Source organism: Meles meles, chromosome 10 (assembly GCF_922984935.1).
Source record: "Meles meles chromosome 10, mMelMel3.1 paternal haplotype, whole genome shotgun sequence".
Lineage (NCBI taxonomy): Eukaryota > Metazoa > Chordata > Mammalia > Carnivora > Mustelidae > Meles > Meles meles.
The window spans coordinates 83704537-83732272 of record NC_060075.1 but is presented as its reverse complement, the minus strand read 5'-3'; the positions used below and the strand labels follow the sequence as shown (position 1 = coordinate 83732272).

The 27736-nt window shown below is 38.2% G+C and overlaps 1 protein-coding gene and 1 long non-coding RNA gene across 5 annotated transcripts in view; one reads left to right on the top strand and one right to left on the bottom strand.

The window, feature by feature from the left end:
* Positions 1–27736, bottom strand: part of LOC123951604 — a 45996-nt gene that overhangs the window by 12943 nt on the left and 5317 nt on the right. For both annotated transcript variants that reach the window (XR_006820480.1, XR_006820479.1), the window contains exons 2-3: positions 8905–9158; positions 2835–3399 (exon numbers count right to left, since the gene is read on the bottom strand). This is a non-coding gene — a long non-coding RNA (uncharacterized LOC123951604). The remainder of the gene's footprint in view (positions 1–2834; positions 3400–8904; positions 9159–27736) is intronic.
* The window catches only part of CD36 (CD36 molecule), a 44588-nt gene continuing 36075 nt past the window's right edge, over positions 19224–27736 (top strand). The window contains exon 1 of one of the 3 annotated variants that reach the window (XM_046020393.1): positions 19224–19302. The gene's annotated coding sequence lies outside the window, so the exon portion shown is untranslated. Of the gene's footprint in view, positions 19303–25452; positions 25582–27736 lie in introns of those variants that run through there. The other 2 variants (XM_046020390.1, XM_046020391.1) reach the window with 2 other exon arrangements.

The window sequence follows — 27736 nt, the reverse complement described above, 5'->3', positions numbered from 1 at the left end:
TTCCCCCAGAAAAGAATCCTGTCACTTGCTACAGTTCTGGAAATGGCAATAGATAAGGAATCAGTATATAGAATTTCACTTAAACTTATTGCAGCATGGATCTCCCTCATGCCCATAACTGGGCCTTCTGCTCTTAAGCCCAGAATTCTCTGGCTCTGTACTGCCAAAAAGAAAAGATCCCACCTCTCAGCAGGGCGAGGAGGGAGAGCAAGCAGGCTGAGTGGAGTGTGTGGAGAGAGGATCTAGGGTATAGGACTTACAAAGATATTCAACCAAGTTATTCCCTGCTTCCCATGGCCCCCCATGCTGTTAATCCATGGCCGCATCTCTGGTACTCGAGAACAGATTCCGTTTGCTTCTCACTGGCTTCATGTTCTAGGCATAGATGCTGAGAATCTGACGCTCTAGGGTTGCTGAGCAATTACCATTGGTCCATTTGCTTCCTAATTATTGAGTTGTTTCTGGCCTCTCTCATCTAAGTACTTGGGCTGAACACATGCATTCACGTTTTTGTAAGCTCTGTTACTTCCATTTTAATGAAATTTCGAGTGCAAGTGAAAATGCATGCAATTTGCCACATTGAACCAAAAGTCTTAGAAGTTCTTCACCTTCCCTGTCTTCATTCTTTTCCATCAGGTTGTTCTCAGGCATTTAAGTCTCCTATAACCCAGTCTAAATATACTTACCTCTACCTGTAGATATATCAAACCAGGCATAGTTTGTTCATATGCCAGTTAATCATGCCAGTTACAGTGCTAAATGCTTTATTTAATGACCTAGTTTTATTTTCTGAGAATCCTACTTCCTTCTACTTGGATCTCAGAGTTCTGCAAATATATTCTTAGAACGCCATATGATTGTTTCCTACAACTTACAGTTTTTCTAATAGGATATAATGTTGTTGTGACATATTCATCCAGCTAGTTTTGTCCCTCCCATGCTTGTCATTTGAACTGCAAAATAGGAAGCTGCAAATTGGGGAAGGACCTTAAGTGGAGGCAAGAAATGGACTTTATGTGACTATTCAGGTTTTGTTTTTGTTTTTGTTTTTTGAAGATGTATTTATATGACAGAAAGAGTGTACAAGCAGGGAGAGTGGGAGAGGGAGAAGCAAACTCCCTGTTGAGCAAAGAGCCTGATGTGGGGGCTGGATCCCTGGACCCTGGGATCATGACCTGAGTCAAAGGCAGAAACTCAACCAACTGAGCCCCCTAGGTGCCCCTGTTTCTTTTTTAATTTGAGAGAGAGAGAGAGAATGAGCGAGGAGAGGGGCAGAGGAAGAAGGAGAGGGAGAATCTGAAGCAGACTCCACACTGAGCATGGAACCCCAAGGAGCCCCACACGGGGCTTGATCTCATGACCCTGAGATCATGAGCTGAGCCAAAACCAAGAGTCAGATGCTTAAGGGACCAAGCCACCCAGTCACCCCAACTCTTCAGTTTTAATAAAGATCTGGAAAGCAGTCATGATCAGCATTCTCAACATTATCCTAAGGCAGATAAAAGATCATTAAGCTTGGACCAAAGTGGGAACACAGCAGCCTAGATGTGAAGGAATCCCAGAGAGTTACTGTGGTCTGCCTTGCCACAGACCATTGACTAATGCAAGCTTCCTCCCCTCAAGTGAGTATGACACTCTCAGAGCTGAGGTGTGGCTCAGAGAAAACAGCCTTGGAATACACTGTGTCCTTCATGGCACCAGAGCCGTGGTGTATCTGTAGTGTATCCTGGGCTCTGTGTGACGTATAGGCAGCTGTGTTTAGAAGCACATTCATGAAGACCCTGGGACCCTAACAGTGTGCTCAGGGTTCTAGAAGGTTGTGTAAGTAAGCAGAAGAACAACTATGATCTGCCAAGCGCTCATGGCCAGGGAAAGCCGTAGGCACCATTCAGAGCGGGTTCTGTCTTCCCATCTCTTCCTGTGAATCTAACCCCTACTGAGAAACCTATTGTTGAGAGTTTAAACCTGAAATGACTGAGAAATGTTCAAAAAAAAAAAGGAGGGAGGGAGTTTCTTGAAAGTGCCGATATGAAATATGCTGGACCTGATCGAATGAAGACTTGAAATAAAAAATAAAATGTAGAAAAGAAGGGGGCGCCTGGGTAGCTCAGTGGGTTAAAGCCTCTGCCTTTCGCTCAGGTCATGATCCCAGGGTCCTGGGATTGAGCCCCGCATCGGGCTCTCTGCTTGGCAGGGAGCCTGCTTCCTCCTCTTTCTCTCTGCCTGCCTCTCTCCCTACTTGTGATCTCTATCTGTCAAATAAATAAATAAAATCTTTTTAAAAAAATGTAGAAAAGAAGACTTTCATTTTTGTACACCTGAGTTAGTGACTCTGAAGCTCATTTCCATTTCAGTAATAAACAGCTATTCCCAAAGTCACCAACTGTGACAGCTCACTCTTGCCAAAACAAATGGAAAAGTATTTGAAGTTTACCAGGCCTGCTTCCCTTTGTTGTATAGAAGTGAATTTTCTATTCCATATTCCCTTTGTCAGGATAGACTGTTCTCTTTCCTGGAAGGATGGAAACTTCAACTGGATTTTTATTTTATTTTATTTTTTTAATTTTTTAAAGATTTTATTTATTTGACAGACAGAGATCACAAGTAGGCAGAGAGGCAGGCAGAGAGAGAGGGAGAAGCAGGCTCCCCACTGAGCAGAGGGCCCAATGTGGGGCTCGATCCCAGAACACTGGGATCATAAGCTGATCCCAGAGCTGAAGGCAGAGGCTTTAACCCACTGAGCCACCCAGGTGCCCTGGATTTTTATTTTAAACTTTGATTTTTATTTTGAAACCTTAACATGGAACATTTTCTCCCTTTAAAGCAATACACACCCTTCTACATGACAGGACATCCTGTGGCATTTCTGTGGTCTTTGGTTCAAGTTGATGGCGCGCACACACACACACATGCATAAGCAATTTGGTCAAATAACTGGTTTCAAGATGGTAAAACAGCACAGTGTTCTGTAGTGGCTTCTTCCGAGAAAGGCAGCATTTCAGAAACTGATCATTATTTCCTAGTAAGTATTATTTGACAAGTACGTCGGTGTTCCTCCATACTTTGGCCTACTTTTCTTGGAGCAGTATGTTGCTTGTAGACAGAAGCACCCCCATCAGTGCGGCCCGGGCTCAGCTTTCTTAGACCTTGAGCCAGTGACTTAATCTGTGTCAGTCCTTTTGCCCCTCAGTACTTGGGTACTTTGGCCATTTCTAATACGGGGAAGACAATACTCCTTCAGATGGTTGTGAGATGTAGTAAGACCCCTATCAGGTTCGTGAAATGGTGTCTTGTCTCTGATGAACACCCTCAGGGTTAACATGACACAGTTTGGGTTTTTTAAAAAGAAAATGTGCTTCTGACAAGATGACCCTTTTACAAATTAAATGCACCGTGATTCTACAAAAAATAAAAATGGTGATGTGATTAGTTAAAAAGTCAGCTGATGCCCGATAAGACTTTGTCAACCAGGCCTGCAATCAGATTCTGGAGATAACTGCAGTGACTTTTGAAATTACTCAGGAGGCAAAACTTTGGTTTTACTTAGCCTTAAGGCTGAAGGGGCTGAAGATTCCATTGAGGTGGTATTTACAACTAGACTAAAATAATTATTTGCCCGATTGTCTTATTCTAGAAGCTTGCCCATATATCCGAACTTTTATCCGTGAGCTTAAACTTGGAAGCTCAGTGATGTTTGGAGAGAAGAGGAATCCAGTCCCTGCCTCCGGGGACTTTGGGAGTTACCTCTTCGATAGAGGACAAAGCAAGACTTGACTTTTTATTACCTAATCCAGTTGAGCAATAAAGAGGGAGAGAGTCCAGGATAAACTGCCTGACAGAGGTCACAGGGAGGATTGCGTGCTGAGAGAGTGTCCTGTCCTCACATTGCCTCTTTGTCTTGTTAGGAAAGCCTCGAGGTAAATGATTATGACCAGAGAACATTATATTTGGGTGGCACCTGTAGGAGTAGATTTTAAAATGAGTGATCTGGAATTAGGAAAAAACTTTAAAAAAAAAAAAACTTAAGGGACAGTCAGCACTTCTAGAAAGCCAACTTTCTGACCTAAGGCTGCAGTGTAGGCTATGCATATTTTAAGAATGTTTTATGGTGAAAAATAGAAGAATTTTTCCTCTGTGCTTCCAAATGGAAACAAATTTCACCCCTCACTCCTGCATTTAATTTCTTTAAACAAGAATGCATTGCTTAAGTTTCTATCTTTTGTGAATTAGTATTTGTACAACCTCAGGTTTCTTGTTTCCTGAGGCATATGAATGTTTGCTTTCTCTAACGCCTAACATTCACAGTAAGATGATAAGTTTTAGCCATAACAAGAGATACAGAAATATACAAAGATCTTCTTAAAATTTACTTAATACAAAAGGAAATGTATAACAGTCATAAGCATGTACATTTTGATATGTTTAGCCTGACTAGTTTTAGATTTAAAAATCATTAAAGTGCTTTGAAAGTTATAGATACACCTTTACTTTTCATCTTCATTATTTTCAAATTAAATTGGTATGTTTTGGGGTGCCTGGGTGGCTCAGTGGGTTAAAGCCTCTGCCTTCAGCTCAGGTCATGATCTCAGGGTCCCAGGCCTCTCTCTACTCAGCGGGGAGCCTGCTTCCTCCTCTCTCCTCCTGCTTCCTCCTCTCTGTCTCTCTGGCCTGCCTCTCTGCCTACTTGTGATCTCTATCTGTCAAATAAATAATTAAAATTAAAAAAAAAAAAGAAAAAGAAAAAATTGGTATGTTTTTATAGCAGTCAACATATTTGTACTCATTTTCTAAATTTAAATGACCTTTCATTATCTGTGAAGGTACCAAACAACCAATGATGTTCATAAAATGCATCCAGTATTTTCTGTTTTGTTTTCTTTTTTTTTTTTTTTCCTCAGCGCTAAGTAAACTTCTTCTGTGCTTTGAAGTAGAATTTTTAATTCTTTCCTAGACTGACTTAGGCAAAGTTATAACTCACAGGAACATAATACAAATTGCTTTTGAATTTTAAGATGAAACCACATTTTGACCTAACAGTGCCTGAACTTAGCAGACACTCAGTTGGAAATTAATTTCTTCGAATCTTGTTCATTTTGATATTGTCACAACAATTTTTTACATTTTCTTCCTTGAAGTCACTAGCTTTCTGGTAGAAGTTGCTGTATCTTTCTGAAGATGGAGAAATATCGGCTTTCACCCTTCTCTGAGTTGGCCAATACATGGTAATTGGTGTGTGATTCATGTGCCTGTGGAAGGAACTGGACATAGTTCCTCTGTGAAGCTTGGCATCTCTCCTTCTGAAAACTCCCCCCTCTGCAAGTCACCTACCGCACCATCAACTTTCCATCAGACCACCTGCTGTCCTAGTGTAGAAATTTTTCTGTATGTCTGTCTCACTCCATGAAGCTAAGGTTTTATTTTATTTACTTTCATAATATTTGCACCCAGAAATACCCAGTGCCAAGAGGAATAGATTTTTAAGACCACAAATTCATTCACTTTTATTTAACTATAATCTCTACATAAAAGTAATGAAAATAATTCTAAAACCTCAAAGTAGCATAGCAAGATGCATGTGCTGAGAGCTTTATTTTGACAAAAGGTCAAGATTTAGATCTTGGCAAGGAAATGGTTTTATGTAACCATATATACTTACGTTTTTCTACTAATCTTTGCTATTACTCGTCACTTAGGTGCATAAACTCCAGGTCAAACATTTAATGCTAATACTGAAAATCTTAGCATTTGTCTAATTTTCCTAGTTTTCCCTGTGTTAGTTATCTTCTCTGTAAAAATGTAGCTAATAACACCTAATTACAGAATTTCTTATGGACTTGAATAGTGACACATGGAAGCATTTAGCATGATGCCTGGCCCATGGCATAGTGTTAACAAATATTTGTCTTCTCCCTTGCCCTTTCCTAGAATTTTCACATTGTCCCACGAGAAAGGGAAGAACTAGAATATATTAATCAAATAGAAAGTTTTCTTTTCATATTTAGTAATTTAAATAACTTTTAAAATGTTTAAAGATTTAAAATCAAATTTGAAAAGTCAAAAAAGCAAGAACCAGAATAGTTTTCAAAACTTTAGTAACAGGGGCTAGCAAATGGGAATCAAAAAGAGGGGTAAATTATTCTAATTATCCAGGAACTGAATATTAAATTAACATTGCTGAAGAAGAACAAAGAATAATAGAATGCACACAAAATTAAAGCATTGCCTTAGCAAATTATCAAGGTAGAACCTGGAAGAAGATATGTGAAAAAGAGGTCAAAATTGGAGAAAATAGACACATAAGGAGAAAAAGCAGTATTCTGGTTGAGGCTTTTGTTCTATTTTGTTTTGTTTTGGGTTTTTCTGGTTTTGTTTTTTGAAAATGGTTAAGACAATGTAGAATAAACATTTCCGGCTCTCTGGATCTTTGTAACCTCTTTTGTTAAATGATCGGGACCAGATGATTCTTAAGATTCCTTCAATTTCTGCAGTGTAAAGGTCATGAACAGAGAGAAGAAATGTGTCATATGCAGAAGTGGGCGAAAGGTCTTTGAACGAAGAGTCACAGCTATTTATATCTGAATACATGTGGATGTTCTGGGAACCCAGGAAACTCTGTGGTCTTCTACCCTAGAATATTTATGTAGAATTGCCCTTTGTGTGCGAGCTATATCCTTAGAATGAGAGCTCCTTGCAGGTAGGTGTTGCTCAAGGATCCAAGCCAATTTGAGCATCTGCTATTATCAGGTTATTTTAGTAAATAGTGGTAGCCTTCAGTAACTAACAGCAGGGAGAGCTACAGATCTCCTGCCCACAACAGACAAAGGGAAAGCTCTCTCGGAACGACTTCTGACTGAAACAGATGAGTAGCAAGCCAGAGCTCAACCTGGTGCTCGTGCTCCGAGAAGCCCTCACGCTCAGTAGGCCCGATATGTCTTACATGGATGAGTCAGAGGCATATGCTTAACATGCTCACAGTGGAATTCAGCGAACCACCTAGTCCCAGGCAGATAACCAGGAATGCCCCCAAATCAAAAGCTAGACAATGGGTCATTTCTCAACTGAGCCTTATGCAACCAGGCTTGGTGGGTATAAAGAGCCTATAATGTAAGAGGAGGGAGTTAGCCATATGTCTAGCCAACTCATAAATCTTTCATTTCATTATGAAAACCTTACGGTTTTCAGTGGACATTTTTTAGAGACATTTTCCAATTTTAGGAGATAAAGATATTATAATGAAATTTTATATATATATATATATAATTATATATTATACCAAAGTCTTATATATATATATATATATATATATATATATATATATATAGCAAAATTATAGACTTCGGTTACATGCTAAATAGCTCGACAATGAGCATTCATAGCCAGGATAGCAGCCCATTTTGAGAAGGTAGCTTAAAAATGCTTAGTGCTTGCAGGCTGTGCTTTCTATGGAAGTATTTGAAGTACTTTACAGAAAACCTCATGATAGGAGTCATGCTATCTTCCTTTTTGTGACGGACTTCTGGGCACCTCGTGGCCACATGATAAATCTTTATGGAGCACGTGTATGGATAAGGACTCATGTCATCAACAGTCATCCCCAGGGAACAATTGCCTAAATGATGTGGGGAAAATCAGCTTTCATTTTGTCCAATTTAGCATATACCATATTGGCTGGATTTGGTTTTGGAGTGTCTTTGTTTCAATTTTTTATTCTGATGAGTTGCGTGTATAATAATATGCCCACCAAATATTGCTATCCTGGTTCTCTTCTATGGCCAAAGAATGTCATGATTCTTGTAGACCTGAATTTGCTCATTTTGTGAGGCTCTACACCAGAAACCTCTTCTCTCCAGCTTTCACAAAGTAGAATAGCCATTGATGCTTTGTTTCTTATCCTAAAGACAAGTGTGCATGTTGTTATATGGTTCCTAGGAGGACTGCAGAGTCCTGTAACAAAGACACAGGATGAAAAGAGTCTAGGGAGTTGCCTTGAGAAAATAAGTAGGGAGATCCCTGGAGAGGGACCTGCTTCTGTGTTCTTTTAAACGTCACAGAGTAATTGTTTCTCTCTCTCTCTCTCTCTCTCTCTCTTTTTTTTTTTTTTTTTAAGGGAAAGAACCAGAGTGAAGAGCAGCTCACTTTCTTGCTGGGGAGGTTGGTAAACAGTGGCGGCAGGGTTTACTGTGGCTTAGGAATCCCACTGCCTCAGTGGAGTGTCACTCAAAATTCCACAGCCATTCTCGGATACTTGGAGGTGGGGCTGACTGATGCACAGCAGTGACTTGACCCAGAACTTGGGCCAGACTCAACCACAGTTATCAGTGTTAATTCCGTTGTCTTCCAACCAGCATCTTGCAAGTTAATATTGGCGGCCCTGGGTTTTTTCACCGGACTTCAAACTGGTAACTACACTTTTGTAATCACTGTGAAGTTTTCTAGCTTAACAACGTAGGACTCAAGACCGGTGCCTGCAACACTCAATGATCTGATCGTTGTCCACTGTAAGCTCTACTTGTATTTTTACTCTTCTCTCAGTGAGTGTTTGAGACCTGGACCTACAGGCAGCCTAACCGAAGCTTTAGATAAGAAGTTATATGGAAAAGAAAATGGAAAGAGTTGGTCAGGTGTAGTAACTTTTCTGTGATCTTGTCAGTGAGAAGTACAATACTAAGTGATGAGGTTATTCAAAGATATTTGAAAGTCTCCAGACCCTCCAACGTGCAAGTGCTTATACGCACACAGCAACGGAGGAATATCCTAATAGAGCAACAACATACTAAAAGGGCAAATTCATGCTCTGTTGTCTTTTACTCTTAAAAACACCTATGCCCAGGAAGACTGTTGTAAGAGGGTCATTTCTTACGTGAAGAGGCAGTTACAATATCATTATGCAAGTTTTGAACTCACCAGTATTAAGATTGTAAGGCAGAGTGTTCTCTTCCCAGTCTTGGAGCAAGCAGCGGCTCTCTTCCCCACTTAGAATCAGCAGTAATCCCTAGAGGTCACAGGCGGAGTTTGTCCTGGGACATTCCTGGTGTGGCTCGAGTCAACAGCTGGCTCCTGTGACTTGTTTGGGAGGTGACTTTGCAACTTTATTTTTTTATACTCAGGTGAAAGAACTTGGTCATCGTATTGTGATTACCAAATCTTTGATTCAAAGGCTAAGAAGATATAGGAATTAACGTTAAGGAATTAGCCAATCCATTAAAGGCAGTTTTCAAGTTGCACATTATTCCTACACTGTTTCTGATGGTAAGAACCAGCCACATGGAACGATGATAGGAGGCATCAAAGACCAGATACTAGAATTTGGTAACATTTTTACAGATTTCAGACATAACCATTTTACTGGTCACACACAACCACTTCTAGTCATGGCATTTTATTTTGACCTGCATTGTGATACAATGCAGGAACAAACGATATCTGTATCCCTTAACTTAAATTATCATAAATAGTTGGAAAGTGAACCTTGTGAATTATAAGACAGCTTTCAGTTCACATCTGTGGGTATTGTGTGAAGACAGGGGACTAAGGAGAGAGAGTGTTTGACAGAGATAGGGACAGGAAATGCTAACAGAACCTCATTCAAAGAATCATTTGTGACCTTGCTTGTACCTCAGACCTATACAATTCTGTTTGCCATCTGGGTGGTTAATATTACTTAAGCATTCTGGACATGCTGCAATTAAACATTTCAGTATCAGATTACAGGCCATTACATATGTTACCTAAATGTAAGCCATTAGAAAACAAAGAAACAAAAAATTGAAATAATGTGCTGTGAGGTAATGCGACTAAACAGATATAGTTTTTCTACTAAAGAGTCAGGATTTTGTGAATGCCAGCATTATGCAGATGACTTTGTCTTTAGTGGGAATATGAATATATATATATATATATATATGATCAGAGTGTTAAGTGGATGATATCAGGTACAGAAAATGATTAGTACCAAGTATGGGTTGGGCAGACAAATATTTGTTGAATGAATATCAGGGAATCCTGCACTGAATTTGATACCACGGGTTTTCGTATTTCTCCCTTAAGGATGATGAAAGATCAGTGAATTCCTAAGTATCTGAAGTCTGCGGAGTCTTAGGTTGCTTAGAGACTGAGTGACTATGGGCTTGCTATGGTAACCCGATTTATCAGTGAATACAGAGCCAACATAGCTGGCGCCGTGCCACGTCTCCATACTTCACTGGGAAGAAGACTCAGATCAGGTCCTCTGTTGTAACAGTATTTTTTTATTATTTATACAGTCAAACTAAAAATAAAATCGCAGACTACCAGATTTCAAAATAGTGACCTATAGTTCATAATAGATAGAAACTACATGAAAATTAAGCTTACATTTACGGTGTGATTTTAGTTATTTCCAGCATATTATGTGTGTTGGTTATTATTCCATGGCCTACCTTGCTTTTATACAAATGATTTTCATTAAATTAAAAGCATGAGAAAGCAGGACTAGTAAAATATTTAATCTATGTGATAATAAAAAGGTTCTGTAAATTTGACTTAGATTAATCGTTCCATGCAAATGATCTGTAAATATATCTATGTATGTTATGTTAAACATTTTAGCAATATTTTCATTTTATATTAACTCTTTATTTGCATATAATAAATGTGTTTTACACAATTTTTTTTAATCTTATGCTCTAAGTGATACACCATGTCATCTGACACACAAATGTATTAGATAATTTATTTGGAAAGCACATTTTTGCAATAATGGAAAAGACCTTAGACACCTACTCTCATCCTCAGTTTGAGTATTTGCTCCCTGTAGTACCTTTGCAACTATTTTGTCCTTTCTGCTTTTAGACATGGTTTCAGATTTTAATGACATCTTTTCATACTTTTTGTATATTCATGCTCTATTTGACTGTAATCTCTGCGCCTCTCCGTAGGTGGGTGTTGTATCGCTCTTCTCTCCCTGTTCATCCTACCTTCCCCGTGTTTATTCCACTCCCTAGCAGAGCTGGAGCCCACAGCCTCTCCTGAGGAAAGAATGCTACCAGGTTCTACCTGCTGTCCTTCTCTCCTGGGTTTTGGCATTTATGCATTTTGTTTTGATATTTAAGAGTTCATTGTATTGGGGCGCCTGGGTAGCTCAGTGGGTTAAAGCCTCTGCTTTCGGCTCAGGTCATGATCCCAGGGTCCTGGGATCAAACCCCTCATCGGGCTCTCTGCTCAGCAGGGAGCCTGCTTCCTCCTCTCTCTCTCTTCCTGCCTCTCTGCCTACTTGTGATCTCTGTCTGTCAAGTAAATAAATAAAATCTTTAAAAAAAAAAAAAAAGTTCATTGTATTAAAGGTTGTCCTGAGAGGGGAAAAAAAAAAATCAGTGTGACTCAGGTTTTCATGGGACAAGGAAGGATACATTTGATGATATTTTCAATTTGTTCTTTGTACTTTGCTCATTTCGACAGAATTCTGAAACTGATCAGTGTTTTGAATCCTCCAGCATGTCTTTTCAGCTGGGTGATGCCCAACTTAATGATAATATGTCTCATCTCATGGATGGAAAGAAGTAAAAGATGGAACTTGGGCCATTTTTCTTGAACCAACTGCTATCAGAACAGAAAAGCCACTTCCCAGGAGTGCTTGTTTAAGGCTCCAATGACTGTGCCATACTAACCCTCTTGCCAAAGGTGCATTTTGAAGTCAGATAAAGGCCCACTGTTTTTTAACAAAATAAGTGAGCGGTCCAGAACACATCTTCTAGACAACCCAGAGGAGTCAAACTATTAGCAAGGGATTACCTAAATTAGTTTGTAAAAAGATAGATTGGCATGTAAAAATTAGATGGTAGAGAATAATATTTGGAAAACTTGGAAAAAATTCTAATAGGCAAAATAATATAACACACTGGGGCACCTGGGTGTCTCAGTGGGTTAAGCTCTGCCTTCAGTTCAGGTCATGATCCCAGGGTCCTGGAATGGAGCCCCATTGGGCTCTCTGCTCAGCAGGGAACCTGCTTCCCCCCACCCTCTCTGCCTGCCTCTCTGCCTACCTGTGATCTGTCTGTCAAATAAATAAAATCTTTTTTAAAAAACATACAACCACTTATTAATGGTCTATATCTAGTACTGAATCATGTTTTTTAACAAATTTGGAAATCTTCATTTTTTTTTTTTTGAAGATTTATTGTAGAGCGCGTATATGTGCACACACAAGGGGGGGAAGACCAGAGGTGGAGAGAAGGGGGAGAGAAGCAGACTCCACACTGAGTGCAGAGCTCATCACAGGGCTCAGTCCCTTGACCCGGAGATCATGACCTGAGCCCAATTAAGAGCTGGATACCCAAACAAGTGAACCACTCAGGCGACCCTAGACCTTCACTTTAATGTCTCTTTCTTGCTGTGGACACATGAACACAATTGGTATATTAGATTCATTTAAAACACTTGGAAAGATCTTATTATATAGGACCATGTCCTTCATCCTTGCATTGCAGTTCTCAGTAAATGTCTGTGAAATGATAGAAGTAAAGCCCTTCATAAGAGTATTGGCTCATGTGGAAGAATCAGACTTTTGTTCAATATGTGCAGATTTTTGCTGAAAGCAGATCACAACTGTTCTTTGTTTGATTTCATGCCTGGTGTCTACTGAATATATATATATATACGCACACCTGGAAAATAAGCAGTCTTTTTTTTTTTTAATTAACATGTAATGTATTATTTGCTTCTGGGGTACAGGTCTGTGAATCAACAGTTGTACACAATTCACAGCACTCACCATAGCACATACCCTCCGCAGTGTCCATCAGCCAGTCACCCTATTCCTAACCCGCCACCCACCAGCAACTCTCAGTTTGTTTACTGAGATTAAGAGTCTCTTATGGTTTGTCTCCCTCCCGGGCCCCATCTTGTTTCATTTTTTCCCTCTCTAACCCCCACAACCACCCCACCCTTCCTCTCAGATTCCTCATACCAGAGAGCTCATATTGATAATTGTCTTTCTCTGATGGACTTATTTGTCTTTGGCTTAGCATCATACCCTCTAGTTCCATCCATGTTGTTGCAATGGCAAGAGTTTGGGGTTTTTTATGGCTGCATAGTATTCCATTGTGTAAATACACACACACACACACACACACACACACACACACACACACACACACATATCTTCTATATCCATTCTTCTGTTGATGGACATCTGGGTTCTTTCCATAGTTTGGCTATTATGGACATTGCTGCTATAAACATTCAGGTGCACGTGTCCCTTTGGAAAACTGCATTTGTATCTTTGGGGTAAAGACCTAGTAGTACGATTGCTGGTTTGTCGGGTAGCTCTATTTTCAACTTTCTGAGGAACCTTTGTACTGTTTTCCAGAGTGGCTGCACCAGCTTGCATTCCCACCAACAGTGTGGGAGGGTTCCCCTTTCTCCGCATCCTCGAGAACATCTGTTGTTTCCTGACTGGTTAATTTGAGCCATTCTGACTGGTGTGAGGTGGTATCTCACTGTGGTTTTGATGTGTATTTCCCTGATACTGAGTGATGTTGAGCACTTTTTCATGTGTCTCTTGGCCATCTGGATGTCTTCTTTGCAGAAATTTCTGTCCATGTCTTTTGTCTGTTTCTTGATTGGATTATTTGCTCTTTGGGTGTTGAGTTTGATAAGCTCTCTATAGATTTTGTATACTAGCCCTTTTTTGGTATGTCATTTGCAAATATCTTCTATTCTGACAGCCGTCTTTTGGTTTTGTTGACTGTTTCCTTTGCTGTGCAAAAGATAAGCAGTCCTTTTAAACTTGATGTCAGATAACCTGGTACTTCCTCTTCTACCGAAGTATTAAACGTACCCATGTCTCTTTTTTATCTATGCTGTGGTACTCCTGCAGGTTTTTCACTATCTAGTCAAAGCATATTTGAACACCTATTATGTGGCAGGCACTGTTTTCAGATCTGGGATATAATGACAAACACTACTGACACAGTTCCCAGTAAGTACATTATAGGGAGCTCCATTGTGACGGGCTCCCTTGCAAGTCATGAATAAACAAACAAATGATGAATTGAGCTTTTTATAACACCTTTTATGAGTATAACACTAAGGAGTTCTGGAGATACATAGAAGAAAATATAGTCAAATGGTATTTTATATGTGCTTAATATTTCTGTTGCATGTAGTGTAGAAAACCATATTTCTTGCTTTTTTTTTTTTTTTCTTTTAAAGGCCTCCTGATAAAGTCCTATTTCTTGACCACACTTAATGAACCAGAACTTTGGTTAGATATTTTAGTTGCTTAAAATATATTTGACCTGAGGTCCACATTTTACATAGAATCTCAAGGTATCAGTTTGGGCTTTTAACTCAAGCTAGCTGAATCAACACAGGGATTTTTGGCTGTCCACATAACTGAAAAGTCCAGTTAGTACTCTTTAGGTGTAGTTGGATCAAACTTGCTAGTTCTTTCTCCTTAACTTTTTCTGTTCTTCCTTTCTTGGGGTGTTGTCTTTGACTTAGACTGATTTTCCTTGTGGTTTTGAGAAGTCCTCCAGCAGCATGCGTATGTGTTTCCTTATTCTTCTATATTGAGGAAGGGGATGGGGGAGAGATAATAATAGAAAGAGTGATTCCCACCAATGTTGTGCAATGTTGACCAATATCTTTGTAAGTCCTGAGGGAAAATGTATGTTCTGCTAACACTCTCCACTTAATTAAAGGAAAGTATTAAATGGAACATTTGTATTTTTAGAGGCAGTGTCTCTAGAATCAAACCCTTTATAAATGAAAACAGGGAGCGGTTTTTGAATTTTCCTTCAGAACTTAATATTTAAGGGCATCTCTAAAAGCTGAGTCAGCCACTCATGGCTTCCATGTCGCAAGCTGCTCCTCCCTGCATGGGAGGCACTAAAGATCTGAGGGTGTGAAGCTCCAGAAAAAAATGTTACTGTCTGTCTTTCCTCTGGGAAGTTCTCAACCATAATGAAATATCCCTTACAGATCATGATTTAGTCAGTTAAAATGGCTGAATTTAGTCAGATTTATTCATTATGTTTCATCTTTAAAAATCAAAGCCATTTCCCAAAACATGTCTTAACACTTAACGTCCTGGACTTAAAAAAAAAAAAAGAAAGAAAGAAAGAAAGAAATATTCTCGGTTTTAATTTTATTCCCCTAGGATCAGAGGAAGATTGAAAGAGTGACCTATACAATAGTAGACTATTCTAGAAAGAAAAGTTTTCCAAGTAATAAATTTGCACCAAAAGACTTAAAAAGAAAATCAGACAGTATCTCCCCTAACCTAGCTGACATGAGCCAGAGAAAGTTTACTAGTAAATAGCACAAATATAATTTAAAAGTTTACTAGCAAATAGCACAAATATAATTTAATCTTCATTTTTTGAGTTTCATAGTTTGAAGAATTTAAATATTTTATACTTCACAGGGTGGTAAATATGAGGTTAAAAGAACAAGTGACAAAATAAGGCAAAGTTTAGGCAAAAATATTTTCTGATAACATTTGGTATATTGAATTCCCATTTGGAGGCTGGATGCCTTTCAAAACAGAAATATCTGTTAAGTGGATAATGTGAGCCTGTTTGTAAAAGGAGTGAAGGGTCAAATGAATTAATGATTTCCGCTGATTTAGGGATAGGCATGCTTCTGTAAATGCAACTGCGCTAAGTAATTTGGATGCAACTCCAAATCTATATAACCAAAATCATGGACCCTTTTGACAAAATACTAGAAAAATAAAAATGAAATATCTAATAGGTGCATAGAAACCAACCAGGACAAATACATGTAGGGTGACCAAGGAAAAGAAGGAAAAATTAAAAGAGAAGTTTATGAAAGATAGAAGTCTATGCTGAGGCTTATTATAAAAACAATATTTGGGGACACGCCTCTTTATAACGTTGGAAATATTTTCATGGTTTCTATTTTTGAAATGAGTTAATTCATGAAATTGTATGGCTTCCATGCTTTCATGGACTTACTTCAGCTCCCAGTATTACCCCAGCAAGCCGCCTTTCCTCCAGCCTACCATGATGACCCTGTTTTCCCTGAGGAGTTGTAGGAAATGAGAGGAAAAACAGGCCTAGCCACATTCTTGGATCATATCCAGGAAATGGTTTTTAGCCCTTGGAATACATGGAGGATGCTGCTCCGAGCCTTGTATCTGTGGCTTGGGAAAACAATAATATCCTCAGCATTCACTCGGAAAAGGAAAGCACTGTGCTGTTAACAGAAGAGCCTCCCAGAGTGCAGTGAAACGCCCTCAGATAACAGAAGCACCCCAGTTCACACTTGTCTCCTTACCCATGAACTGGAGACATGGTGGAGGAGGATAGTTCACCTGCCTGCATACCACAATGGAGAGACCTCAGGCCCCCACAGCGGGGAAAACAGTTGGGTCCCAGCAGTCCCTGAGGAGAGAGGAGGTCATGAAGCAGAACAAAACCAGCAGGACTGAGAGAGTCAGGCAAGGCTGACATTCCGTAGCAATTCATATTCTCCAAGCCACTGCTGTTTACTTGAATCATACCCTCAGAACAAAAGAGAAGAGTGACCTTCAGGAATCTGAAAGGGATGGTCATGAGAAACATGTTTTGGGTCCTGGGTTGCTTGTTGCAGAGGTAGGACGATGACAGAGACTTGTGCAGAGACAGGGTGGATGCTGCCTAAACCCACCTAAACCTCCCTAGTACAGTTACCTCCCCGTGATTTCCTTTATCAGTTTTACTCTCAATGCCCCAAAGTGCAACGCAGGCTTTTTTTTTTTTTTTTTTTTTAAGATTTTATTTGAGAGAGAGAGAGAAAGAAACAGATAGTGAGAGAGAACAGGAGTGGGAGGAGAGGGAGAAGGAGCCCAATGTGGGGCTCGATCCCAGGCCCCTGGTATCATGACCCTAGCGGAAGGCAGATGCTTAACCGACTGAGCCACCCAGGTGCCCCACAATGCAGGCTTTAATGCTGCTACTGAAATGTCATAGCCAAAATTCAGTTTCATAGGCAAGTCAAACTTCTTTGTGATTCAGAATCGAAGTGTAGAGATTACAGAGGGAAGGTTTTACTCTACCTCTGATGAGCCATGAGTAGATAACCTTGTGATCACAGAGACACATGGAGGCCAACTTCAGGGTTTTGATATTTTAGAATTATTCTGAATTCACCTGTCTACTGTGTCACAGAGTAGTGGTGTATCACTTTTTATTCGGTCTAGGTTCTAATGTTTATGGTATCTGGGATATGCCCGTTGAACTAGTTAAAAGACGTGAGCTAAATGATTCATAACATTTCCAGGTCAATATTTGCTTCTGAAAACTTTATCATATATATTTATATAAACAGTCTGTGTGTGCATGTGTATATTTTCAGTATTTTTGTTGTTGTTTTCTTACAAACTATTATACGAGGCTTTATTCAAACTGAAAAATACATCTAGTGTAAAATGTTCCCACCTTGAATCCAATGGATTCTTGGAAATCTTAAGAATATATTTCAAATTCTTCCAAGGAGCTCAGTGGAAAAGCAGCACTCTAAACTAAACTTGCGGGTCTCTTTGAAGGCAGAAAACTCAGACTTGTCCAAGAGCAAACCCTTCCTTTAAGCCCACTAAGAACCAGCCGGAATGATGCTGATGACTTGATTTCACTCTAGGATTGATAGACTGTTTTATGTTCCCTTAAACCTTCTAGCAGAGGCGGCTGTGCCACTCAAATGTGGGCTTTGTGCCAAGCGATTCTGTGTAGCGTAAAACTCTTCCACTTCACTCAGTGGATTAAGCCACTGCCTTCCGCTCAGGTCATGATCTCAGGGTCCTGGGATCGAGTCCCGCATCGGGCTCTCTGCTCCGCGGGGAGCCTGCTTCCTCCTCTCTCTCTGGCTGCCTCTCTGCATACTTGTGATCTCTCTCTGTCAAATAAACAAATAAAATCTTAAAAAAAAAAAAAAAAAAAACTCTTCCACTTCAGACAAACAGAAAAAGAAAGGCAACCGGAGTGTATTTTTTCCTGTGTGGTGATTTTTAAAAATAAATTGTTGTTGTATAAGCTGCCTCTTAGAAACTTCTTTTCATCTTTAAAGAGACCTAATTAGGTATGCTTCTGCGTCCCTGGAAAAGTGTGCGCATACATGTGCGTGGGTTTGTACGTGGGTGTGTGGGTGTGCACATGCATGTACATTTAACTCTTCCAGGAATCTGATGTCCAAGTGTTGTGTATCTTTAAACTTAAGGAAACAGATTGTCCAGTGGCATGGATGTCCGTACAATGAAGGTGGTTAGTATGTCTACAAAATGGAACAAAATCACTTTGATTCTCATTATTCAGCTGATTTCTTTGTGTAAATTTTTACGATATACCTTTGCCACACTCTTCAATTTTCCCTGATGATTAAACAGTAAACAACAACAACAACAAAAAACAAACAAAAAAACCCCCTGATATCTTTAGCGTTTAAAAGTACCTCATTTTGATCAAGCCATGAGCTAACACGAATGTAACTGGATTTCGCTAACCTTTCTTTATTTTATTTCATTTTTAAGACCCCACTTCAGGGGCTATCTGAATAGTCAGATTACATTTCTTTTTTTTTTTTTAATATTTTATTTATTTGTCAGAGAGAAGAAGAGAGAGAGAGAGAGCACACAGGCAGGCAGAAAGGCAGGCAGAGGTGGAGAGAGAAGCAGGCCCCCTGCCGAGCAAGGAGGCCATGCGGGACTCGATCCCAGGATCCTGGGATCATGACCCGAGCTGAAGACAACGGCTTAACCCACTGAGCCACCCAGGCGTCCCCAGATTACATTTCTTAAGAATCAAATGTGCTTCCCCCTCAGCTCAGTCATTTTTTAAAATATTTGTCCTGTGAAATTTCAAAATAATAAGTTGTATATATTTTTTTCTCAGCCTTTTCCAATTTGGCATTTGTTAACAGCTTGTTTTCCTTATTGATTATTGTGCTTTCTTTCCTACTATTTCGCCATGCCGTGTTTTCAGACCTAGTTATCCTTTCACCTGAATATTTTTGTTTTTACCCCTAATAATTTTCCATGTAGTGTATGAGCACAAATTACTCTGACAACTATGCTGATCATACCATTTTCCTTATGTTTCCTAGTATCATTTAAATATTGCCTTATTTTCTTCCCCCTTCCCGAGCTGAGTCAGCTTAGCAAACTGTTGCAGTAGAAACTAGGTCTGTCAACATTTTTAGGTGACCTGTGAAATTTACATATTGATTTGGCCCTGCCCACATGAGCACTGGCCGCATATACAGAGGTGTTCTCTTTTCAATCTCTTTTCCACACAGCTCCTACCATGGCTTCTATTAAATATGTGGGTAAGTTTACTTTCTCATTTTAATGTAGTGTCTTTGCTTTTATCCTGTGCTTCCAGTCGTTAGATTACATGGTTTAAATCTAAACTTTGATTACCCTGACATTCTGCATTTTACCTTTAATGGTGTCCTTGAAATTCTCTTCTAAGGCCATCTTAGAAGCCTCTGTTTTAGTTTCTCAAGCTTTGACTGGCATGACATTATACTGTTATGTCTTAATTATGTGCATCTATATTCATTTATTTATATTCCTGCATGTGAAGTCCTTTCTCACCATAGAAAGCAGGTAAAACATGCCATTGGTTTGATGCTTTCACGAATAAGCAAGGTAGCAATTGAAAATAATAGATGTATATTTATACACGTACACACATAATTATGTATATATGTATATATGTATTATGTATATGTATATAAGGCATATGTATATACATATGCCTTAATTTGTATACATATGTGTGTATGTTATGATTAGTTATCCCCAAAGATTAAAGTGATAAATTTTACGTATGGTTTGACATTGGTAGCTGATGTTCTGAAATAGTTTACAGGACTTTAAGAGGATTTTATTTAATTTCAAAATAATTCAGTTAGTAACCACTTACAGACTACATTCACTGTTCATTCTCTGTTGTGGTTAGAAATCATTTTCTTCTAAAGGTAACATCAGGTTTTTTAAAATTGTTGTTCAATGTGTACAAATGTGTTAAGAGTATATGCAAATTTAGGTATTGATCAAGAACTTTTCATTCTTCTTGCTTTCTTTCAGAAAAGAGTATAGGCTCTTCATTCAGTCTATCTGGGTTTTAATCCGTGCTTTGATGCACACTAGCTTTGTGACCTCAATTACCTAAAGGCCCAGGGAGGTGGTATGGCAGGTCATTGAGGTAACACGGGTGAAAGACTTAATTCAACAAGCCTCCAGTGTGTCTGAGCTTCCTCATGTCATCATCATAATTAGTAGGTTTTTGCGTACCCATGCAATCTAAAATTGCATTGTATATTATACTAAGATTTGTCTATTATACTAAGATGATTTTTTCATTTCCTGGCCTGTAAAAAACAAAAACAAAAGCAAACAAATGAACAAACAAGAGAGTCAAACACCTAAAAAATTGCATCTCCTAGTTGAAGCTGCATATAGATTTACAATAGGTTTAAACCTAATATCTGATCTTTCCGCCTGAGGGTGTAGGTGAATTCTGTATGATTGTCCCCTTTGTGATGAAAGGAAATCAGAATTACAATGACTGTGTGTTACTGAGTCCACAAATCTTGTTGTTAATAAGCAGTGATCAGAACTCAGGCCATGTGACCCCTCTTTTAGAGTCCTTACACCCCGTACATCATCTGCTTCTCAAATATGTTGCAATATTTGTTACTCAATTCACTTTCTTCTTCCTCTTTTACTTCATAAGTGTTAAATTCCATGGATCAGCTTATCCAAAAATATTGTTATGAATGATTTTATTTGAACCATACAAATACTAAAAGAATTATTACTTTGAATATTTTTGAAATGAAGAGAGTCTTTCAAAGTATGACACATTATGTTAAAGGAAATTACTGTGAAAGTTAATGGCAGAAAAATTTTAAACTTTAGTAGTATAAAATTAGACAAAAAATGAAGTTAAATATTATCAGAATTTTTTTAAAACTGTCAAATGTCAGAAGACTAGCCAGTTCCTTAGTAATTAACAAGGAAAGGACAAAGAAATTCATAGAAGAAAAATGGACAAGAATATAATCACAAATACTTTAAAGATTTATTTGTTTTAGAGACAGCGTGTGTGCATGAGCATGGGGAGGGGCGGAGAGAGAGGGAGAGAGAGAGAATCCCAAGCAGACTCGCCCCTGAGTGTGGAACCCATGCAGGGCTCAATCTCACGACCCTGAGGCATCAGGACCTGAGAAGACACCAAGAGTCAGACATTCAACTGACTAAGCCACCTAGGCACCCCTCACAAATATTTCAGAATAGAAATGGCTAATACCTAAGAAAATAGGGTTGACTTCATTTGAATATTTACCAATAAAAAAGTACTTGTTAAAAACTCAAAATTCAGTATAAACCAGTATGAGTGTGTATTCAGACAGGTAGTCTCACACATTGTGGTGTAGATCTATAAACAGAAATCTGGTAAAACTCTACTGCCCACTCCCACAAAAAAAGTACACAGTTTTGACCTAGAAATTTCACTTACTGCTGTTTACTGGTGTCCTAGAACACGGAAACAAAACTATATATGCATACTATGATATTATAATAATGTTGTAGGTGACAGGTGAGAGTGACACCTGGAAGCATAGCACAACACAGAGCTGTTGAATCACCATGTTGTACACCTGAAACTAACGTTGTGTGTCAGTTGTACTAAAAAAAAATTTTTTTTTCATTTTATTTTCTTTTCAGCGTTCCAGAATTCATTGTTTATGCACTCAAAAAATTTTAAAACTGTATATGAACGTTTAGCATTTTTTGGTAAGACCATGGAACTGCCGATAAAAGAAAGTGTCCATTAAAAAAGAGATCAGTTATTTCAAAGACAATACATCCTTTGCTATGGGATATTTTTCAATAATGGAAAAAGAGAACATTAACTCTATCCAAAATAAGATATCTCCAAAGCATATAGTTTGAGAAGAGTCAGTTGCAGAAAGTATGATTTGGTATGTGTAGTATTCCATATACATATGTATGTAAATTTTAAATTCATAAACCTATAGGCAGTTGAGAACATAACTAAATTGGGGGGTTGAAACTTCTCATTTTATGTATTTTTATAATTTTCATTATTTATTTGTCCATATTACTTTAATAAATTCCCCAACATAAACATTTGATTAATAGCCAATGATCGCCATAGCTGATTAAACACTATATGTCAGGCTCTGTGCTAAATCCTTAATATTGTCATTGTTCATCTTTACAACAGTTCTGAAAAGGCAGTATTTCCACTGTAACCAAGAGAGGCAAAGTAGTTAGATACGGCACATGTTTTAGGAAGTGATGAACTCCAGATTCAAACTCTGGTCCATGGACTGTCAAAGCAGATGCTCTTCATCTCAAACCATTGAATATTTGTGGTATGAACAGACAGCCTAGTAACTTCTGATTTCTGACCATCCTTGCTATTTTTTTAAGGGGGGGGGGGGAGGGAGGGAGGAGAGGGGAGAGAGAATTTTAAGCAGGCTCCAAGCCCAGTGTGAAGCCTGATGTGGGGCTCGATCTCATGATCCTGAGATCATGACCTGAGCCCAAATCAATAGTCAGAAACAACCTACTGAGCCACCCAGGGGGCCCCATTCTGCTTCTTTTGAAATATTATGGTTATGACAATTACTGTGTGTATCCATTTATTTCATTGTTTACCAGCTTTGAGTCTGGTCTTCACTCTGGGGATTGAGCAGTGAACTAACTGGACAAATGTCTCCCTCCTCTTAGAGCCAGTATTCTATCAGATGCAAGAACAGGACAAAAAATAAGGCAGATCTATGTAGGATAGTGCTATATAATCATCAGATAATAGAACAGAAGGGGGAAAAGGGGCAGGGGCCCAGTGGAAGGGGTTTGAATTTGAGTGCTAGTGATCAGGTCCCATCATGTGTTGCAAAGAAGTCCCTCACTTAGTTCTTACCATCCTCTTACTTAGTTTTGTCCATTTTTTGATTAAAAAATAAGAGTAAGGGGTCCTGGGGCGCCTGGGTGGCTCAGTGGGTTAATGACTCTGCCATCAGCTCAGGTCGTGATCTCAGGGTCCTGGGATCGAGCCCTGCGTCAGGCTCTCTGCTCAGCGGGGAGCCTGCTTCCCTTCCTCTCTCTCTGCCTGCCTCTCTGCCTACTTGTGATCTCTGTCTGTCAAATGAATAAATAAAATCTTTAAAAAAAAAAAAAAAAGAGTAAGAGGCCCTTTAACTACTAACCTCCACTCGATTCAACCAGTGCCCAGTAACCTCAGGATTCACTTGTCTGTCTGATTTCAAACACTGTGTGGTCACCAAAAAGGGTTCCTAGAGAGCTGCGCCCAAGCAGACTTTATTCTGTCGCAAGTTCCATCCTTCATTTTACTAGATCTGTCTGGTGCTCTAGTGGACGTATATACGGCGAGGTGTACTCTCACATAAAATACATCCCTTCAAAATACTGTGGGTACATATTCTTTTCCCAAAATGAAACCCTCAACATTGTTTACTCAGAAATGGGTGCAGCGTTTTCCTGCTTAATTGTCCCAGGTACAGATTTTGCTCAAAATCTAAATGTACGGTTACAGATTTTAGTTAGCTGTGCTCTTTCCGAGTCTTAGCACACAAGACTCAGAAAGCTACTCAGGAACTGCTGTCTATGGGATTGAACACAGCTGCCCTCTGGGAATGGAAATTTGATTCTTTGGACTGCTTGGGAGTATGTGACAGTTCCCTCTCCAGAGACAGTCAGAGGGTTTGGATGGCATTAGCCTACTGATGAGTGTTCCAAGTAAGTTCAGTGTCAAAGCATCTATTTTGCTTGTATTTTTTTTCTGAAGTATCTTTCTGTGATGGTGTTCATGTTTTCATCGTCATTTAACTATCCTTGCAATATGTTTAAAATTTACTCTTTAAAATAGGAGCTATCTGAACTCCTGTGTCTGTGAGCTATTTTTGAATTGTCATGTTGTGGGTGGGGGAAGGGTGTGAGAATTCAAGTTGAGAAGAAAGTATATCAAAGCAGTTCAAAAACAATAAAATAGATACTCTTAAGATAGTTATTAAAATAGCCCTTTATTACCTTTTTACTAATACAGCAAAGTCACAGTCCTTTCAAGGACTCCTCTTTTTAAGTTGCCTGAAATCTCTAAGCTCTTCTGTTGAAATGAAAAGCATAAATCACAAGGGGATTGTACAAGTTCATTTCTACTTTATCCTAATGGAGTGGTCTCAAGATTTAGAAAGAAAAAGCCCAATAATACCTAATACCTAATAAGTACTAATATCGAAGCATTCATTTTTAAATATAAGCACCCGTGAAAATACCTGGGAAAAAGAAAGCTTGAGGGAAAAAGGGCAGTTGAGAATCCTGTCCAGTTGCACTGCAGTGCTTACAAATGAAGAAAGTCCCACCATACTCAGAAGGGAGAACACAGGCAATCCAGTGAGAAGGACTACTTTAAATATGATCTAATGAACTAAATATATCCTGCCTGTTATTGTCAGCTCGCTTTATTTCAAGGTTGACTTGGAGGCATTTATGCAGCGGCCTGTCTGATAGATGGCAGTTCAACTTTGTAAAGATGTTGATCTTCCTTACATGATTTTGGGAATTTCTTTGTATTCTTAGTATTGATGCTCTCTCCCCCACAAGACCTTCTGTTTTCATTAGATTTTAGAATCTGGCCTTTTCTTTAAAGTACCTTAAGTATATACCTTTCTACATTAAAAGGTCATCTTAAATGTAATTCTATTTAAACGTTATTGAATAGTTGTCTTTTGGCTGAAGAAGCCTAAGGGGAATTTAATTTTTTGTTTTCATATGGATATTTTGCTGTGCTCATGACAGTTGTGGAAAACTAACAGAAAATGATAAGCATTAGTTAAGAATTTCCAGTTAGAACAATATGCTCTTTCCTTTTTTAAAGTCAGTTTATCGTCCTTGTTGATTGACAGTGTCTCCAGTTGTTTTCAAAATCCTTCGTCTTTATGCACTTTAGATTAATGCTGTCTAGAGAAGTACATTTTCTTTCAACTTTGTGGAGTTTTGCAAGCTAAATCGTGACGAGGAAGTAAGATTACTAATTCTTCCTAATTTACACTTTCCACCCCACCCCCCCCCACCCCCCCCGGAACCCAGTTCATCTTCTGGAATAATGATTATACAGGAAAATAGAATATATTAGAGGCAGATCAGCAGGTCAGTGCCTTTTGTTTCTCTGGCCTCTGACTTACTTGGATGGGAAAATGGCCAAAAAAAAAAAAAAAAAAAAAAGTCTGCTGAGTATCTCAGATATAGGTAATGGGTCCTCACCAGACCATAAAAATAGACCCTTAAGAGCCATACCAGTAGTGTGATGTGGGTGGGTTTCTTTTCCTTTTTTTTTTTTTTTTTCCTGATTCCTCTGGCAACAAACCACTCACTGGGATTTGATATCGTACTTTTTTTTTTTTTTAAGCATATTTAAACTCACAGGCTTTATGTAATGAGGATTTTAGTGTAGAGTTTTTCTGCAGAGTACCATTTGGTCCTACCAAGAACTGTCTATTCAAATATTTGAGCCTTTGATTGAAAAGTCTTGCTTAGCCTATTTAAAGGTAAGTCATATGATTTGTTTCTAACAAAAAAGATTTCTATCTCCTAAATGATAGGAGATGACTGTGGTATAACACTCTTAAGAAGTTGTAGCACTATAACAACAAAAAGCTGTAACAGTTTTTTTCAAAGTCATTAGGCTCTTCTTAAAAATTAGATTTGTGTTGTTTTCCAAGTTACAAGTCTATGTACATTTTATGTTTGAAAAATATTAAAACCTTGTCCAATGGTCAGTGGCATTTTACTTTTTGATGTTCAAAATTTTACATCTGTAAACATTTATTTATTAACATTTAAAATGATTTATGATCCAGTTTGATTACAGTGAAACTTTCATGGTACACTTAAGCTATTTATACCTGATTTTTAATTTAGGAATAAAAATTCATGGTAAGATTAATATAAATTAATTATTATAAATGACTTGCTACCCTCATGTCCACAACATTTCTAGTTTGCAATTAACTACTTATTACTTGACAGAGTCATTAGTGTGTTTAATTTTCTGTCTGAATAGTATTAATTGTTGGTGAACTTTGTCACTATGGTTAAATGCAGTGTGTATTTTGGGTGTTTTCTTGTTAAACATTTTTTTCCTTAATGAACAAAGAAACTATAATTGCTACTTGGAATGGTAAATTATATTCCAGATAATGATTCTAGATTTAATTAATTAGTGTAAATTATGTAAAATTTGGTAGGTAGGAGAATAAAAAGAAATCAAAATTATTATTTTTGGCTCTGAAGAAAGCTTATTACAAATATCAGCAAATTATTTCCTTGAATGATGACACCAAATTTATTTATTTATTTTTTAAAAGATTTTATTTATTTATTTGACAGAGACAGCAAGAGAGGGAACACAAGCAGGGGGAGTGGAAGAGGGAGAAGCAGACTTCCTGCCAAGCAGAGAGCCCAGTAAGGGCCTCGATCCCAAGACTCTGGGATCATGATCTGAGCTAAAGACAGACGCTTAAAGACTGAGCTGCCCAGGATCCCCTAAGTTTAAATTAAGGATAAATCATCCTAGGAAAATTAAAAGTTTCAATTTAATTACAGCAAGTTAATTCATACTGGAAATGGCATAAATTCTCTGGAGTAAATCTCACACAGTTTCTGGAATTATCAAGAAACATAGTGAAAGACGTTTTTAAAATGTTTGCGTGCATTTTTCAGCCCTCTCCTATGTGGTTTTGAGTTATTAATGTCTTTTGAACCTATAAGAAGCATTACTTCCAATATTGGTTCAGAAAAACCCCAAAATGAAATTTTAAAAGAGTTATGTTATGTAGGGTCCAGTGGTCCATTGGATTTTATGAGAGAAAAATATGTAGAAAATCTTTATTTACCAGAATCATTACTATAGCAGAACAATGAATCCAGTCCACCATCATCAGATAACAGTTTAGTCTGGGAGGTACACTGACCTTACAATTGGAGAGTACTTGCACAGGATGTACTGGAAAGTTCGGAATTCATAGTTGCCTCCCTTATTTTTTATGAAAATGTTTGGCCCTGTTTACTCAAGCACACTTGAATCTTGTGGGTTTTCTGTTTCTGAAGGAGGAAATTCTGTAACTGTTTTGATTTAATTTTGATTTAATCACAACGTGTTTTCATTCACTGGCCCAAGTTATGGCTAAAAGCTTTAAGCAGCATCTCCTAAACTAGCAGCTACCTCCCATTTGTGTGATACTTTAAGTCCTATAGATAGATATAAATTTAATCAGATTTTATTGTTATCTAAGTGTTTTGCAAATAGTTGTTCCTACTTGTATACACTATATACATTTATTAGATTAAAAAATTGGCCAGTATGAAATAACATTTTACTGTTTAATTGTATGGTTCAAAATAATATTTCATGATAACATGTCAAAGTAACATTTTTTATGATAGGAATTTGTATACATAATCTCATTTACTTTTGACATTTACAACCTTATTTGATTAGTGATACAGCCATTTTAGAGAAAATTTAGCCACAGAGAAACTATCCTATCAAGACCCAAATTAAACCTAAATCACTTGACTTCAAAGTCCAGAATCTGAACCATTGCAAAGCACATGATATATTACTGTTTATAGTATAATTTGAGGTGGGAAAAAATAGAATTCCTGTCTGAGGTTCAAAGATTAAGAAAAGCTCTAGACAGT